This window comes from Oncorhynchus keta, unplaced genomic scaffold (assembly GCF_023373465.1).
Source record: "Oncorhynchus keta strain PuntledgeMale-10-30-2019 unplaced genomic scaffold, Oket_V2 Un_contig_131_pilon_pilon, whole genome shotgun sequence".
NCBI lineage: Eukaryota > Metazoa > Chordata > Actinopteri > Salmoniformes > Salmonidae > Oncorhynchus > Oncorhynchus keta.
The window spans coordinates 177501-197500 of NW_026278148.1; positions in this window are offsets into that span (position 1 = coordinate 177501).

Here is a 20000-nt window from a genome sequence, read left to right on the forward strand (position 1 = left end):
TTCTCCTGACTCCACACAGAGAAGGTGGGCTATGGAATGATACAGGAGTTCTCCTGACTCCACACAGAGAAGGTGGGCTATGGAATGATACAGGAGTTCTCCTGACTCCACACAGAGAAGGTGGGCTATGGAATGATACAGGAGTTCTCCTGACTCCACACAGAGAAGGTGGGCTATGGAATGATACAGGAGTTCTCCTAACTCCACACAGAGAAGGTGGGCTATGGAATGATACAGGAGCTCTCCTGACTCCACACAGAGAAGGTGGGCTATGGAATGATACAGGAGTTCTCCTGACTCCACACAGAGAAGGTGGGCTATGGAATGATACAGGAGTTCTCCTGACTCCACACAGAGAAGGTGGGCTATGGAATGATACAGGAGTTCTCCTGACTCCACACAGAGAAGGTGGGCTATGGAATGATACAGGAGTTCTCCTGACTCCACACAGAGAAGGTGGGCTATGGAATGATACAGGAGTTCTCCTGACTCCACACAGAGAAGGTGGGCTATGGAATGATACAGGAGTTCTCCTGACTCCACACAGAGAAGGTGGGCTATGGAATGATACAGGAGTTCTCCTAACTCCACACAGAGAAGGTGGGCTATGGAATGATACAGGAGTTCTCCTGACTCCACACAGAGAAGGTGGGCTATGGAATGATACAGGAGTTATCCTGACTCCACATTGAGAAGGTGGGCTATGGAATGATACAGGAGTTCTCCTGACTCCACACAGAGAAGGTGGGCTATGGAATGATACAGGAGTTATCCTGACTCCACATTGAGAAGGTGGGCTATGGAATGATACAGGAGTTCTCCTGACTCCACACAGAGAAGGTGGGCTATGGAATGATACAGGAGTTCTCCTGACTCCACACAGAGAAGGTGGGCTATGGAATGATACAGGAGTTATCCTGACTCCACATTGAGAAGGTGGGCTATGGAATGATACAGGAGTTCTCCTGACTCCACACAGAGAAGGTGGGCTATGGAATGATGATAGGAGTTCTCCTGACTCCACACAGAGAAGGTGGGCTATGGAATGATACAGGAGTTCTCCTGACTCCACACAGAGAAGGTGGGCTATGGAATGATGATAGCTCATTCCTTGGACGACTCTGATCCCCTTGGGAAAACTGTGAGGTCATTACAGAGACAGACTGAATGAGATGACTGTGAATGATAGTATAGAATTATAGTATAAGACTCCCAGATTAAAACTCCTTGATTTGTCCTGAACTGTGTGGTTTGGTGAGGAGAAGGGTGAACTCCTTGATTTGTCCTGAACTGTGTGGTTTGGAGAGGAGGAGGGTGAACTCCTTGATTTGTCCTGAACTGTGTGGTTTGGAGAGGAGGAGGGTGAACTCCTTGATTTGTCCTGACCTGTGTGGTTTGGAGAGGAGACTGAACTCCTTGATTTGTCCTGACCAGACATGATTCAAACAGTTTTAGAAACTTCAGAGCGTTTTCTATCTTGGCATGAGTGTTAGGCATGAGTGTCTGTGTTAGTGTGTCTTCCTGTTTGTCTCTGTGTGTTAGTGTGTCTTCCTGTTTGTCTCTGTGTGTTAGTGTGTCTTCCTGTATGTCTCTCTGTGTTAGTCTGTCTTCCTGTATTTCTCTCTGTGTTAGTCTGTCTTCCTGTATGTCTCTGTGTGTTAGTGTGTCTTCCTCTATGTCTCTATGTGTTAGTCTGTCTTCCTGTATGTCTCTGTGTTAGTCTGTCTTCCTGTATGTCTCTGTGTTAGTCTGTCTTCCTCTATGTCTCTGTGTTAGTCTGTCTTCCTGTATGTCTCTGTGTGTTAGTGTGTCTTCCTGTATGTCTCTGTGTGTTAGTGTGTCTTCCTGTATGTCTCTGTGTGTTAGTGTGTCTTCCTGTATGTCTCTATGTGTTAGTCTGTCTTCCTGTATGTCTCTGTGTTTGTGATGTCACTCTCTGGCGTGATGCATCTTGTTACCCAGTAGGCCCAACCATTAATACAATTAAATTCCACTACAAACTTTCCCTTTGAAACAAATTAATTAAGATGCTATTATTTAGCCGTTGCAGAGGTTAATGGCCGTCATTAGCAACAAAGGCTACATCCACTATCATTATCCAAACCTGGTTATTTGGACCGTTCTGGATATTTACTGGGCCTGAGATTGATGAGGTCTGATACCCACTGAGACGCTAATGAGCTTTGGAAACATAACACACTCCATCACTGTTCAGGACTGTTACACGCATGCATAGTAATACACACACACACTAATACACACAGTAATACACACACACACTAATACACACACACACACTAATACACACACACAGTAATACACATACACACTAATACACACACACACACTAATACACACACACACAGTAATACACACACACACTAATACACACACACACAGTAATACACACACACACTAATACACACACACAGTAATACACACACACAGTAATACACACACACAGTAATACACATACACACTAATACACACACACACTAATACACACACACACACTAATACACACACACACAGTAATACACACACACACACACACACACACTAATACACACACACACAGTAATACACACACACACTAATACACACACACAGTAATACACACACACAGTAATACACATACACACTAATACACACACACACTAATACGCACACACACTAATACACACACACACACAGTAATACACATACACACTAATACGCACACACACAGTAATACACATACACACTAATACGCACACACACTAATACACACACACAGTAATACACACACACAGTAATACACACACACACAGTAATACACACACACTAATACACACACACACTAATACACACACACAGTAATACACACACACAGTAATACACACACACACAGTAATACACACACACACTAATACACACAGTAATACACACACACACACTAATACACACAGTAATACACACACACAGTAATACACACACACACACACACTAATATACACAGTAATACACACACACAGTAATACACACACACACAGTAATACACACACACAGTAATACACACACACACACTAATACACACACACAGTAATACACACACACAGTAATACACACACACACAATACACACACAGTAATACACACACACACAGTAATACACACACACAGTAATACACACACATACAGTAATACACACAGTAATACACACACACACACACACAGTAACACACACACAGTAATACACACAGTAATACACACACACACACACACAGTTCATCACCGCTCATGACTGTTACAGGCAGCAACCATCTAGGGATCAACATACAGGTACCCACAGTCCTTTGCTCCTGTTGTCACACACAGTAATACGGACAAGGAAGATAGTGTGACTTTTGAAAGAGAGCAGGGACGTCAACAGTGAAGGGTTGATTGTTTCATGCAGGACACTGTAATGGACGTGAAGAACGCCAGTAATACGTCAACAGTGAAGGGTTGATTGTTTCATGCAGGACACTGTGTGGACGTGAAGAACGCCTGGCAGGGACGTCAACAGTGAAGGGTTGATTGTTTCCTGCAGGACACTGAATGTGACATGTGAAGAACGCCTGGCAGGGACGTCAACAGTGAAGGGTTGATTGTTTCCTGCAGGACACTGTGTGGACGTGAAGAACGCCTGGCAATACGTCAACAGTGAAGGGTTGATTGTTTCATGCAGGACACTGTGTGGACGTGAAGAACGCCTGGCAGGGACACACAACAGTGAAGGGTTGATTGTTTCATGCAGGACACTGTGTGGACGTGAAGAACGCCTGGCAGGGACGTCAACAGTGAAGGGTTGATTGTTTCATGCAGGACACTGTGTGGACGTGAAGAACGCCTGGCAGGGACGTCAACAGTGAAGGGTTGATTGTTTCCTGCAGGACACTGTGTGGACGTGAAGAACGCCTGGCAGGGACGTCAACAGTGAAGGGTTGATTGTTTCATGCAGGACACTGTGTGGACGTGAAGAACGCCTACACAGGGACGTCAACAGTGAAGGGTTGATTGTTTCATGCAGGACACTGTGTGGACGTGAAGAACGCCTGGCAGGGACGTCAACAGTGAAGGGTTGATTGTTTCATGCAGGACACTGTGTGGACGTGAAGAACGCCTGGCAGGGACGTCAACAGTGAAGGGTTGATTGTTTCATGCAGGACACTGTGTGGACGTGAAGAACGCCTGGCAGGGACGTCAACAGTGAAGGGTTGATTGTTTCATGCAGGACACTGTGTGGACGTGAAGAACGCCTGGCAGGGACGTCAACAGTGAAGGGTTGATTGTTTCATGCAGGACACTGTGTGGACGTGAAGAACGCCTGGCAGGGACGTCAACAGTGAAGGGTTGATTGTTTCATGCAGGACACTGTGTGGACGTGAAGAACGCCTGGCAGGGACGTCAACAGTGAAGGGTTGATTGTTTCCTGCAGGACACTGTGTGGACGTGAAGAACGCCTGGCAGGGACGTCAACAGTGAAGGGTTGATTGTTTCATGCAGGACACTGTGTGGACGTGAAGAACGCCTGGCAGGGACGTCAACAGTGAAGGGTTGATTGTTTCCTGCAGGACACTGTGTGGACGTGAAGAACGCCTGGCAGGGACGTCAACAGTGAAGGGTTGATTGTTTCATGCAGGACACTGTGTGGACGTGAAGAACGCCTGGCAGGGACGTCAACAGTGAAGGGTTGATTGTTTCATGCAGGACACTGTGTGGACGTGAAGAACGCCTGGCAGGGACGTCAACAGTGAAGGGTTGATTGTTTCATGCAGGACACTGTGTGGACGTGAAGAACGCCTGGCAGGGACGTCAACAGTGAAGGGTTGATTGTTTCATGCAGGACACTGTGTGGACGTGAAGAACGCCTGGCAGGGACGTCAACAGTGAAGGGTTGATTGTTTCATGCAGGACACTGTGTGGACGTGAAGAACGCCTGGCAGGGACGTCAACAGTGAAGGGTTGATTGTTTCATGCAGGACACTGTGTGGACGTGAAGAACGCCTGGCAGGGACGTCAACAGTGAAGGGTTGATTGTTTCATGCAGGACACTGTGTGGACGTGAAGAACGCCTGGCAGGGACGTCAACAGTGAAGGGTTGATTGTTTCATGCAGGACACTGTGTGGACGTGAAGAACGCCTGGCAGGGACGTCAACAGTGAAGGGTTGATTGTTTCATGCAGGACACTGTGTGGACGTGAAGAACGCCTGGCAGGGAGCATTAATGGTCATTTTGACATAGAAATATATGTTCGTCTGACCATATATGCTGTCAACAACTATACTGGACCTACATTATTTTAGATTAAACATTCTACCTCAGATATCTATAGAAGTAAATGTGTGTCTATCAGATATGTCACTCAGGACTGAGGATAGGTTCATTATCATCAATCACACGCAATATACACGTTCTGTTTTAATAAATTACAGGGCTTTTCACGTTATCAACACAAACGTTTTCCATTTTCAAGTCGACCACGACAACAAAAGACAGTATTCCCATTTGACTCTGACCAATCAATAACCACGACAACAATAATGATTTCGGTACCATTGTAGAGCTGATCCTGTCAGTGACATTTCCCTCCCTTTCACACTCCACACAGTTCAATTCACAGGGGGCTTTATGATGTCACAGAGGGGACAAACGGGGGTCACCAGGAAGGGACCCGCTCCATCGCGTCGGCTGATTGTTTGAGGCCGGACACGCCGACGGCGAAGATGACCGGCGATTGGTGGAGGCGACCTGTCGCCGACGGCGATGAACAATGGGAGGCCTGTGTTGCATCACAGTGGGATGAGTAATGTGGCCGGCACCAAAGGGCATTCAAATGACATTGTGGGAATAACGGAACTTATTGTCAAGAGTTTATACGGAACGGAAATGTACGACCGGCTCCATCAATGTTTATTAGCTGTTTCCTATTTATAACTTTGTGAAAATCTGGTGTCTGTTCTGTGTGAGAGTTTCTGCGTGTCTGCACCCCACCCCCCACACACACACACTCCCCACTGACACACACACACACACACACACACACACACACACACACACACACACACACACGTGACACACACACACACACACACACACACACACACACAGGGTTGACCCACACACACACACACACACACACACACACACACACACACACACACACACACACACACACACACACACACACACACACACACACACACACACACACTCCCCACTGACACACACACACACACACACACACACACACACACACACACACACACACACACACACACACTCCCCACTGACACACACACACACACACCACACACACACACACACACACACACACACACACACACACACACAGACACTGACACACTCCCCACTGACACACACACACACACACACACAGACACCCCCTCACACACACACTTTATGACACACACAGACACAGACAACCCTCACACAGACACACACAGACACCCACATACACACACACATCCCCACTGACACACAGACACGTCGCACACACAGACACCCTCACAGAGACACACAGACACACACAATGGGACACACAGACACACATATAGACACACAGACACACAAAGAAACACAAAGACATTGTGGGACAAACAGACACAGACAAACACAGAGTTTAGACACACAAAGAGACACACAGACACAGACACACACAGACACACACAGAGACACACAGACACACACAGAGACACACAGAGACACACATATACACACAGAGAGACACACAGACACACCGACACACACAGACACACACAGACACACACAGAGAAACACAGAGACACACAGAGACACACAGACACAGACACACAGAGACACACAGACACAGACAGAGAGACACACATATACACACACAGAGAGACACACAGACACAGAAACACATACACAGACACACACACAGAGACTCACACACATAGACACACACAGAGACACACACACACCCCACACACTGTAGAGAAGTCAAACGCATGTGACTTAAGACAGGTGTGTGTGACAGGCTTATATCTGCGAGCGTGTAAATCACCAGGAGAACTTTACATCAGCAGGAAGGAGACAACAGCCTGAAACGCTCTCTAGGGGTGAGACAGTTTAAGGAGAAAGAGGGGAAAGCCCACATTCACACATGGCTCAGAGGACATGGGGATGGTTCATATTACTATCCGACACAATACGACTGGTGACTGGGTCACACAGAGGAGTGTAAAGGAAACGCTCTGCACACAGATCTTTAAAGCATGTTGTAGTGCCACAGTTATCTGGGAAAACCCACTAGTTTACAAACAAAACATGTAACGGCCTCACAGTGTGTGAAAACAGAGATTACAACGTTAATGAAACCAAGGCCAAGGGATTCAATGTGATCAATGAAACCAAGGCCAAGGGATTCAATGTGATCAATGAAACCAAGGCCAAGGGATTCAATGTGATCGATGAAACCAAGGCCAAGGGATTCAATGTGATCAATGAAACCAAGGCCAAGGGATTCAATGTGATCAATGAAACCAAGGCCAAGGGATTCAATGTGATCAATGAAACCAAGGCCAAGGGATTCAATGTGATCGATGAAACCAAGGCCAAGGGATTCAATGTGATCAATGAAACCAAGACAAGGGATTCAATGTGATCAATGAAACCAAGGCCAAGGGATTCAATGTGATCAATGAAACCAAGACCAAGGGATTCAATGTGATCAATGAAACCAAGACCAAGGGATTCAATGTGATCAATGAAACCAAGGATTCAATGTGATCAATGAAACCAAGGCCAAGGGATTCAATGTGATCAATGAAACCAAGGGGTGGATTCAACGTGATCAATGAAACCAAGGCCAAGGGATTCAATGTGATCAATGAAACCAAGACCAAGGGATTCAATGTGATCAATGAAACCAAGACCACTGGTGATTCAATGTGATTAATGAAACCAAGGCCAAGGGATCTTCAAAGTGATCAATGAAAACAAGACCAAGGGATGCCAAGTGATCAATGAAAACCAGGCCCGGGATGCAATGTTATCAATGAAACCAAGGCCAAGGGATTCAATGTGATCAATGAAACCAAGACCAAGGGATTCAACGTGATCAATGAAACCAAGACCAAGGGATTCAATGTGATCAATGAAACCAAGGCCAAGGGATTCAATGTGATCAATGAAACCAAGGCCAAGGGATTCAATGTGATCAATGAAACCAAGGCCAAGGGATTCAATGTGATCAATGAAACCAAGGCCAAGGGATTCAATGTGATCAATGAAACCAAGGCCAAGGGATTCAATGTGATCAATGAAACCAAGGCCAAGGGATTCAATGTGATCAATGAAACCAAGGCCAAGGGATTCAATGTGATCAATGAAACCAAGGCCAAGGGATTCAACGTGATCAATGAAACCAAGGCCAAGGGATTCAATGTGATCAATGAAACCAAGGCCAAGGGATTCAAGATGAAACCAAGGCCAAGGGATTCAATGTGATCAATGAAACCAAGGCCAAGGGATTCAATGTGATCAATGAAACCAAGACCAAGGGATTCAATGTGATCAATGAAACCAAGACCAAGGGATTCAATGTGATCAATGAAACCAAGGGTTTATAGGCATTTTTTAAAGGCAATGTCCAATTGAGGCGGTATATGCAGTGTTTACCGTGAATGCTGTCTCTCCACCACGTGGGAACATTGCCTTTAAGAGCCGCATTGCCTATTACCCATGATCGGCTTGAATCCCGAACCTAATATGGTTCACTGTTTGGGAACCTGGTAGCCTGGTCCCAGATCTGTTTGTGCTATCATTCCTATTCTTTGTCTGGCATTACAAGGAGTGGCATGATGACACAAACAGACTGCTAACCAGGCTAGAAACCTGGCAGAAACGATAGCTGACACATTTATAACAAGCAGGCATCTTTAGTGCACAGTGTGTTGGATAGAGCAGATGCCTGCTGCTATCTGCTGGCTGGTCTTGGAGGTAGCATAGCCTGCACAGAGAATGAGGAATATACAAGTGTACTTCTATGTGTACACCCAATATGGTCTCCGTTTCAGCCATCATGGAACATTGATGTCTGTTCTAGTCATTCTAACTCTATGTCATACCCACTCAGAGGCCACCTGCCCAGCACAGGTTGACTCCTGAACTACATCTATAGGTACAATCAAAATGGCTGCCGGTCCCACCCATCATGGAACATTGATGTCTGTTCTAGTCATTCTAACTCTATGTCATACCCACTCAGAGGCCACCTGCCCAGCACAGGTTGACTCCTGAACTACATCTATAGGTACAATCAAAATGGCTGCCGGTCTAGTCATCATGGAACATTGTTGTCTGTTCTAGACATTCTAACTCTATGTCATACCCACTCAGAGGCCACCTGCCCAGCACAGGTTGACTCCTGAACTACATCTATAGGTACAATCAAAATGGCTGCCAGTCCCACCCATCATGGAACATTGATGTCTGTTCTAGTCACATTCTAACTCTACTACATCATACCCACTCAGAGAACATTGATGTCCTGCCCAGCACAGGTTGACCTGCCCAGCACCTGAACTACATCTATAGGTACAATCAAAATGGCTGCCGGTCTAGTCATCATGGAACATTGATGTCTGTTCTAGTCATTCTAACTCTATGTCATACCCACTCAGAGGCCACCTGCCCAGCACAGGCTATAGGTACAATTGACTCTGAACTACATCTATAGGTACAATCAAAATGGCTGCCAGTCCCACCCATCATGGAACATTGATGTCTGTTCTAGTCATTCTAACTCTATGTCATACCCACTCAGAGGCCACCTGCCCAGCACAGGTTGACTCCTGAACAATCAAAACATCTATAGGTACAATCAAAATGGCTGCCAGGTTGAGTCCCAAAACGGTCCATCATGGAACATTGTTGTCTGTTCTAGTCATTCTAACTCTATGTCATACCCACTCAGAGGCCACCTGCCCAGCACAGGTTGACTCCTGAACTACATCTATAGGTACAATCAAAATGGCTGCCGGTCTAGTCATCATGGAACATTGACTTGAATCCTGTCACGCCCTGGTCGTAATATATTGTGTTTGTCTTCATTTATTTGGTAGGCCAGGGTGTGACATGGGTTTATTGTGGTGTGTTTTGTCTTGGGGTTTTGGTGTTGGTATTGGGATTGTAGCTTAGTGGGTGTATCTAGCAAAGTCTATGGCTGTCTGGAGTGGTTCTCAATCAGAGGCAGGTGTTTATCGTTGTCTCTGGTTGGGAACCATATTTAGGCAGCCATATTCTTTGAGTGTTTTGTGGGTGATTGTTCCTGTCTTTGTGTTTGCACCAGATAGGGCTGTTTCGGTTTTTTTCACATTTAATTATTTTGTAGCTTCTTCATGTATAGTTTTTTCCTTCATTAAAATATCATGAATCATCATCACGCTGCATTTTGGTCCGACTCTCCTTCTGCACAAGAAAGCCGTTACAATTCCAATATACTAAAAACAATATAGAAAATACTATAGGCCGTCGTTGTAAATAAGAGTTTGTTCTTATTAACTGACTTGCCTTGATAAATAAAGGTGAGATAACAACAAATACAATTCAAGTAAAAATAAAATAAATAAATAAATAAAAATAGCACCTCATACCTGCCCAGAAAGACTTACAGGCATCGACTCACCCCCTCACAGGCCACCTGCCCAGACACAAGTACCGTCCTCCGGCTGCCAAGGCTTTAATGGGGGTTCAAAATGTCAAACGGGGAATGACTGTACGTTTCCAGAACGAACACCAGCCTCCAAAACTTACCTCAGATCTTTACGACCGAGCTAGTCAGTCAGCTAATTTATGCTGAAGAGAGGAGACGTTAAAATAGCTTCTCCGACCTGTCAGGGAAGCAAAATATAATGAATGAATTACAGTTGGCGGAATGAAATGTGTTCCTACGTCAGTTGCCTCCTGCTCCCCCCGGTCACTTTGTCATACCGAGGCACTCTTACAAATTGAGGTAGCCGTTCTGTCCAGAGCTGTCCTCTGCTGGCCGGCTGCCCTTAACCGTTAATCACCGTGGCGGCTTTTAAGTGTGGGCCAAGCGTGGTCAACTGGTGCTGCAGAGGTGTAACTTTATGACAAAACAACTTCACGGGCATTCGGGGTATGTGTTTGGGACTGAAAATAAACAGAGAGGAGGAAGGGACGGGGGTCTACGGGGGACAGCTTAGTGATATCCTTGTTAGGTGGGTAAAGCTTAGTGATATCCTTGTTGGGTGGGTACAGCTTAGTGATATCATTGTTGGGTGGGTACAGCTTAGTGATATCCTTGTTGGGTGGGTACATCTTAGTGATATCCTTGTTGGGTGGGGACAGCTTAGTGATATCCTTGTTGGGTGGGGACATCTTAGTGATATCCTTGTTGGGTGGGTACAGCTTAGTGATATCCTTGTTGGGTGGGGACAGCTTAGTGATATCCTTGTTGGGTGGGTACAGCTTAGTGATATCCTTGTTGGGTGGGGACAGCTTAGTGATATCCTTGTTGGGTGGGGACAGCTTAGTGATATCCTTGTTGGGTGGGTACAGCTTAGTGATATCATTGTTGGTGGGTACAGCTTAATGATATCCTTGTTGGGTGGGGACAGCTTAGTGATATCCTTGTTGGGTGGGTACAGCTACAGCTTAGTGATATCCTTGTTGGGTGGGGACAGCTTAATGATATCCTTGTTAGGTGGGTACAGCTTAGTGATATCCTTGTTGGGTGGGTACAGCTACAGCTTAGTGATATCCTTGTTGGGTGGGTACAGCTTAGTGATATCCTTGTTGAGTGGGTACAGCTTAGTGATATCCTTGTTGGGTACAGCTCAGTGATATCCAGCTGGAAACAGCTTAGTGATATCCTTGTTGGGTGGGGACAGCTTAGTGATATCCTTGTTGAGTGGGTACAGCTTAATGATATCCTTGTTTGGGTACATCTCAGTGATATCCTTGTTGGGTGGGGACAGCTTAGTGATATCCTTGTTGGGTGGGGACAGCTTAGTGATATCCTTGTTGGGTGGGTAGCTACAGCTTAGTGATATCCTTGTTGGGTGGGGACAGCTTAGTGATATCCTTGTTAGGTGGGTACAGCTTAGTGATATCCTTGTTCTCTACACCTCTCTGTCTCTCAGTCTCAGCTCTGTGATATCCTTGTCTCTGGGTACAGCTTCTGTGATATCCTTGTCTGCACCTCTCTGTCTCTCCCTCTGTAATGACATCCTCTGTTGGGCACAGCTCTGTGATATCCGTCTGGGTGGAAACAGCTTAGTGATATCCTTGTCTGGGTGGGGACAGCTTAGTGATATCCTTGCACCTCTCTGTCTGGGTACAGCTTACAGTGATGTCCTTGTCTGGGTGGGTACATCTCAGTGATATCCTTGTTCTGTGGGGACAGCTTAGTGATATCCTTCTGTCTCTCTGCACCTTAGTGATATCCTTGTTCTGGGTACAGCTCTAGTGATATCCTCTGTTCTCTGGACAGCTCTGTGATATCCTCTGTCTCTGGGGACAGCTTAGTGATATCCTTGTTCTGTACATCTTGTGATATCCTTGTATCCTTATCCTCTCTGTCTCTCTCTCTGTCTCTCTGCACCTCTCTGTCTCTCTGCACCTCTCTGTCTCTCCCTCTGTCTCTCTCTCTGTCACCTCTCTGTCTCTCTACAACTCTCTGTCTCTCTGCACCTCTCTGTCTCTCTCTCTGTCTCTCTGCACCTCTCTGTCTCTCCTCTGTCTCTCTGCACCTCTCTGTCTCTCTGCACCTGTCTGTCTCTCTGTCTCTCTCCCTCTGTCTCTCTACACCTCTCTGTCTCTCTGCACCTCTCTGTCTCTCTCCTCTGTCTCTCTGCACCTCTCTGTCTCTCTGTCTCTCTGCACCTCTCTGTCTCTCTCTCTGTCTCTGTCTCTCACCTCTCTGTCTCTCCCTCTGTCTCTCTGCACCTCTCTGTCTCTCCTCTGTCTCTCTACACCTCTCTGTCTCTCTGTCTCTCACCTCTCTGTCTCTCTCTCTGTCTCTCTGCACCTCTCTGTCTCTCTGCCTCTCTGTCTCTGTCTCTGTCTCTCTGCACCTCTCTGTCTCTCTGTCCTCTGTCTCTCTGCACCTCTCTGTCTCTCTCTCTGTCTCTCTGCACTCTGTCTCTCTGTCTCTCCCTCTGTCTCTCTGCACCTCTCTGTCTCTCCCCTCTGTCTCTCTACACCTCTCTGTCTCTCTCTCTGTCTCTCTACACCTCTCTGTCTCTCCCTCTGTCTCTCTACACCTCTCTGTCTCTCCCTCTGTCTCTCTACACCTCTCTGTCTCTCCCTCTGTCTCTACACCTCTCTGTCTCTCTACACCTCTCTGTCTCTCCCTCTGTCTCTCTGCACCTCTCTGTCTCTCTCTCTGTCTCTCTGCACCTCTCTGTCTCTCTCTCTGTCTCTATGCACCCTCTGTCTCTCTGTCTATCTCCACTCTCTCTGTCTCTGCAGCTCTCTGTCTCTCTGCACCTCTCTGTCTCTCCCTCTGTCTCTCTACACCTCTCTTTCTCTCTGTCTCTCCCTCTGTCTCTCTACACCTCTCTGTCTCTGCACCTCTCTGTCTCTCTGCACCTCTCTGTCTCTCCCTCTGTCTCTCTACACCTCTCTGTCTCTCTGCACCTCTCTGTCTCTCTCTCTGTCTCTCTGCACCTCTCTGTCTCTCTCTCTGCCTCTCTGCACCTCTCTGTCTCTCTGCACCTCTCTGTCTCTCTCTCTCTGTCTCTCTGCACCTCTCTGTCTCTCTGCACCTCTCTGTCTCTCTGCACCTCTCTGTCTCTCTACACCTCTCTGTCTCTCTACACCTCTCTGTCTCTCTCTCTGTCTCTCTGCACCTCTCTGTCTCTCTCTGTCTCTCTGCACCTCTCTGTCTCTCTCTCTGTCTCTCTGCACCTCTCTGTCTCTCTCTCTGTCTCTCTGCACCTCTCTGTCTCTCTCTCTGTCTCTCTGCACCTCTCTGTCTCTCTCTCTGTCTCTCTGCACCTCTCTGTCTCTCTCTCTGTCTCTCTCTCTGTCTCTCTGCACCTCTCTGTCTCTCTCTGTCTCTCTACACCTCTCTGTCTCTCCCTCTGTCTCTCTGCACCTCTCTGTCTCTCTGCACCTCTCTGTCTCTGCACCTCTCTGTCTCTCTGCACCTCTCTGTCTCTCCCTCTGTCTCTCTACACCTCTCTGTCTCTCTGCACCCTCTGTCTCTCTACACCTCTCTGTCTCTCTGTCTCTCCTCTCTGTCTCTCTACACCTCTCTGTCTCTCCTCTGTCTCTCTACACCTCTCTGTCTCTCTCTCTCTTCTCTCTGCACTCTCTCTGTCTCTCTACTCTCTGCACCTCTCTGTCTCTCTGCACCTCTCTGTCTCTCTCTCTGTCTCTCTGCACCTCTCTGTCTCTCTCTGTCTCTCTACACCTCTCTGTCTCTCCTCTGTCTCTCTGCACCTCTCTGTCTCTCTGCACCTCTCTGTCTCTCTGCACCTCTCTGTCTCTCTGCACCTCTCTGTCTCTCCCTCTGTCTCTCTACACCTCTCTGTCTCTCTGCACCTCTCTGTCTCTCCCTCTGTCTCTCTACACCTCTCTTTCTCTCTGCACCTCTCTGTCTCTCTCTGTCTGTCTACACCTCTCTCTCTCTCTGTCTCTCTGCACCTCTCTGTCTCTCTGCACCTCTCTGTCTCTCTGCACCTCTCTGTCTCTCCCTCTGTCTCTCTACACCTCTCTGTCTCTCTGCACCTCTCTGTCTCTACACCTCTCTGTCTCTCTACACCTCTCTGTCTCTCTCTCTGTCTCTCTGCACCTCTCTGTCTCTCTCTCTGTCTCTCTGCACCTCTCTGTCTCTCTCTCTGTCTCTCTGCACCTCTCTGTCTCTCTCTCTGTCTCTCTGCACCTCTCTGTCTCTCTCTCTGTCTCTCTGCACCTCTCTGTCTCTCTCTCTGTCTCTCTGCACCTCTCTGTCTCTCTCTCTGTCTCTCCCTCTCTGTCTCTCTGCACCTCTCTGTCTCTCTCTGTCTCTCTACACCTCTCTGTCTCTCCTCTGTCTCTCTGCACCTCTCTGTCTCTCTGCACCTCTCTGTCTCTGCACCTCTCTGTCTCTCTGCACCTCTCTGTCTCTCCCTCTGTCTCTCTACACCTCTCTGTCTCTCTGCACCTCTCTGTCTCTCTGCACCTCTCTGTCTCTCTACACCTCTCTGTCTCTCTCCTCTCTGTCTCTCTCTGTCTCTCTACACCTCTCTGTCTCTCTCTCTGTCTCTCTACACCTCTCCGTCTCTCCCTCTGTCTCTCTGCACCTCTCTGTCTCTCTACACCTCTGTCTCTCTCTCTGTCTCTCTGCACCTCTCTGTCTCTCTCTGTCTCTCTCTCTGTCTCTCTGCACCTCTCTTTCTCTCTCTGTCTCTCTACACCTCTCTGTCTCTCCCTCTGTCTCTCTGCACCTCTCTGTCTCTCTGCACCTCTCTGTCTCTCTGCACCTCTCTGTCTCTCCCTCTGTCTCTCTACACCTCTCTGTCTCTCTGCACCTCTCTGTCTCTCTGCACCTCTCTGTCTCTCTACACCTCTCTGTCTCTCTGCACCTCTCTGTCTCTCTCTCTGTCTCTCTACACCTCTCTGTCTCTCTCTCTGTCTCTCTACACCTCTCTGTCTCTCCCTCTGTCTCTCTGCACCTCTCTGTCTCTCTACACCTCTCTGTCTCTCTCTCTGTCTCTCTACACCTCTCCGTCTCTCCCTCTGTCTCTCTGCACCTCTCTGTCTCTCTACACCTCTCTGTCTCTCTCTCTGTCTCTCTGCACCTCTCTGTCTCTCTGCACCTCTCTGTCTCTCTCTGTCTCTCTACACCTCTCTGTCTCTCTCTCTGTCTCTCTACACCCTCTGTCTCTCTCTCTGTCTCTCTACACCTATCTGTCTCTCTACACCTCTCTGTCTCTCTACACCTCTCTGTCTCTCTCTCTGTCTCTACACCTCTCTGTCTCTGCACCTCTCTGTCTCTCCTCTGTCTCTCTGCACCTCTCTGTCTCTCCCCCTGTCTCTCTGCACCTCTCTGTCTCTCTCTCTGTCTCTCTGCACCTCTCTGTCTCTCTCTCTGTCTCTCTGCACCTCTCTGTCTCTCTCTCTGTCTCTCTGCACCTCTCTGTCTCTGTACACCTCTCTGTCTCTCTGCACCTCTCTGTCTCTCTCTCTGTCTCTCTGCACCTCTCTGTCTCTCTCTCTCTCTCTCTGCACCTCTCTGTCTCTGTACACCTCTCTGTCTCTCTGCACCTCTCTGTCTCTCGCTCTGTCTCTCTGCACCTCTCTGTCTCTCTCTCTGTCTCTCTGCACCTCTCTGTCTCTCTCTCTGTCTCTCTGCACCTCTCTGTCTCTGTACACCTCTCTGTCTCTCTGCACCTCTCTGTCTCTCCCTCTGTCTCTCTGCAGCTCTCTGTCTCTCTCTCTGTCTCTCTGTACACCTCTCTGTCTCTCTACACCTCTCTGTCTCTCTGCACCTCTCTGTCTCTCTCTCTGTCTCTCTGCACCTCTCTGTCTCTCTACACCTCTCTGTCTCTCTCTCTGTCTCTCTGCACCTCTCTGTCTCTGTACACCTCTCTGTCTCTCTGCACCTCTCTGTCTCTCTCTCTGTCTCTCTGCACTCTCTCCCTCTGTCTCTCTGCACCTCTCTGTCTCTCTGCACCTCTCTGTCTCTCTCTCTGTCTCTCTGCACCTCTCTGTCTCTCTCTCTGTCTCTCTGCACCTCTCTGTCTCTGTACACCTCTCTGTCTCTCTGCACCTCTCTGTCTCTGTACACTCTCTCTCTCTCTGCACCTCTCTGTCTCTCCCTCTGTCTCTCTACACCTCTCTGTCTCTCTGCACCTCTCTGTCTCTCTCTCTGTCTCTCTGCACCTCTCTGTCTCTCTCTCTGTCTCTCTGCACCTCTCTCTCTCTCTGTCTCTCTACACCTCTCTGTCTCTCTGCACCTCTCTGTCTCTCTCTCTCTCTCTCTCTCTCTCTGCAGCTCTCTGTCTCTCTACACCTCTCTGTCTCTCTGCAGCTCTCTGTCTCTCTGCACCTCTCTCTCTCTCTCTCTCTCTCTCTCTGCAGCTCTCTGTCTCTCTACACCTCTCTGTCTCTCTGCACCTCTCTGTCTCTCTCTCTGTCTCTCTGCCTCTCTGTCTCTCTGTCTCTCTGCACCTCTCTGTCTCTCTCTGTCTCTCTACACCTCTCTGTCTCTCCCTCTGTCTCTCTGCACCTCTCTGTCTCTCTGCACCTCTCTGTCTCTGCACCTCTCTGTCTCTCTGCACCTCTCTGTCTCTCCCTCTGTCTCTACACCTCTCTGTCTCTCTGCACCTCTCTGTCTCTCTGCACCTCTCTGTCTCTCTACACCTCTCTGTCTCTCTGCACCTCTCTGTCTCTCTCTCTGTCTCTCTACACCTCTCTGTCTCTCTCTCTGTCTCTCTACACCTCTCCGTCTCTCCCTCTGTCTCTCTGCACCTCTCTGTCTCTCTACACCTCTCTGTCTCTCTCTCTGTCTCTCTGCACCTCTCTGTCTCTCTGCACCTCTCTGTCTCTCTCTCTGTCTCTCTGCACCTCTCTTTCTCTCTCTGTCTCTCTACACCTCTCTGTCTCTCCCTCTGTCTCTCTGCACCTCTCTGTCTCTCTGCACCTCTCTGTCTCTCTGCACCTCTCTGTCTCTCCCTCTGTCTCTCTACACCTCTCTGTCTCTCTGCACCTCTCTGTCTCTCTGCACCTCTCTGTCTCTCTACACCTCTCTGTCTCTCTGCACCTCTCTGTCTCTCTCTCTGTCTCTACACCTCTCTGTCTCTCTCTCTGTCTCTCTACACCTCCTCTCTGTCTCTCCCTCTGTCTCTCTGCACCTCTCTGTCTCTCTACACCTCTCTGTCTCTCTCTGTCTCTCTACACCTCTCTGTCTCTCCCTCTGTCTCTCTGCACCTCTCTGTCTCTCTACACCTCTCTGTCTCTCTCTCTGTCTCTCTGCACCTCTCTGTCTCTCTGCACCTCTCTGTCTCTCTCTCTGTCTCTCTACACCTCTCTGTCTCTCTCTCTGTCTCTCTACACCTCTCTGTCTCTCTCTCTGTCTCTCTACACCTATCTGTCTCTCTACACCTCTCTGTCTCTCTACACCTCTCTGTCTCTCTCTCTGTCTCTCTACACCTCTCTGTCTCTCTGCACCTCTCTGTCTCTCTCTGTCTCTCTGCACCTCTCTGTCTCTCTCCCTGTCTCTCTGCACCTCTCTGTCTCTCTCTCTGTCTCTCTGCACCTCTCTGTCTCTCTCTCTGTCTCTCTGCACCTCTCTGTCTCTCTCTCTGTCTCTCTGCACCTCTCTGTCTCTGTACACCTCTCTGTCTCTCTGCACCTCTCTGTCTCTCCTCTGTCTCTCTGCACCTCTCTGTCTCTCTCTCTGTCTCTCTGCACCTCTCTGTCTCTGTACACCTCTCTGTCTCTCTGCACCTCTCTGTCTCTCGCTCTGTCTCTCTGCACCTCTCTCTCTCTCTCTGTCTCTCTGCACCTCTCTGTCTCTGTACACCTCTCTGTCTCTCTGCACCTCTCTGTCTCTCCCTCTGTCTCTCTGCAGCTCTCTGTACACCTCTCTGTCTCTCTGTACACCTCTCTGTCTCTCTACACCTCTCTGTCTCTCTGCACCTCTCTGTCTCTCTCTCTGTCTCTCTGCACCTCTCTGTCTCTCTACACCTCTCTGTCTGTCTCTCTCTCTGTCTCTCTGCACCTCTCTGTCTCTGTACACCTCTCTGTCTCTCTGCACCTCTCTGTCTCTGTCTCTCTGTCTCTCTGCTCTCTCCCTCTGTCTCTCTGCACCTCTGTCTCTCTGCACCTCTCTGTCTCTCTCTCTGTCTCTCTGCACCTCTCTGTCTCTCTCTCTGTCTCTCTGCACCTCTCTGTCTCTGTACACCTCTCTGTCTCTCTGCACCTCTCTGTCTCTGTACACCTCTCTGTCTCTCTGCACCTCTCTGTCTCTCCCTCTGTCTCTCTACACCTCTCTGTCTCTCTGCACCTCTCTGTCTCTCTCTCTGTCTCTCTGCACCTCTCTGTCTCTCTCTCTGTCTCTCTGCACACTCTCTCTGTCTCTCTACACCTCTCTGTCTCTCTGCACCTCTCTGTCTCTCTCTCTGCTCTCTCTCTCTCTCTCTGCAGCTCTCTGTCTCTCTACACCTCTCTGTCTCTCTGCAGCTCTCTGTCTCTCTGCACCTCTCTCTCTCTCTCTCTCTCTCTCTCTCTCTCTCTCTCTGCAGCTCTCTGTCTCTCTACACCTCTCTGTCTCTCTGCACCTCTCTGTCTCTCTCTCTGTCTCTCTGCACCTCTCTCTCTCTCTCTGTCTCTCTGCACCTCTCTGTCTCTCTCTCTGTCTCTCTACACCCCCTCTCTCTCTCTCTGTCTCTCTACACCTCTCTGTCTCTCTACACCTCTCTGTCTCTCTACACCTCTCTGTCTCTCTACACCTCTCTGTCTCTCTCCCTCTGTCTCTCTGCAGCTCTCTGTCTCTCTACACCTCTCTGTCTCTCTCTCTCTCTCTCTGTCTCTCTCTCTCTCTTTGTCTCTCTCTCTGTCTCTTTGTTTCTCTCTCTTTCCCTCTCTGCCCTCCCTTTCTCTTTCTCACTCCAACAAGTGTGTGTGACCAAATGTATAGTTTTACTGTAACCCCAGTGGAATTATTCTTGTGGTGTATAATGACTTCTGGCATTGTCCTGGCAGTGTCTGAAGGAGAGGACTACGGGGTCTGCTATACCTCCTGCCTGAATAATGTTCCTGTGCTCAGCCAGTAAAACAGTAAAAATCATTATCCTACATCCCAAATGGCACCCTATTCCCTATATAGTGCACTACTTGGGATGACCACCCATAGGACCCTGGTTAAAATTAGTGCACTATATAGGGAATAGGGTGCCATTTGGGATGTAGACACAGACTCCTCGTCTAAACAGGAAGTGCATCAGCGAAGAGGAGGGCAAGCTGACCTGGACACAGAC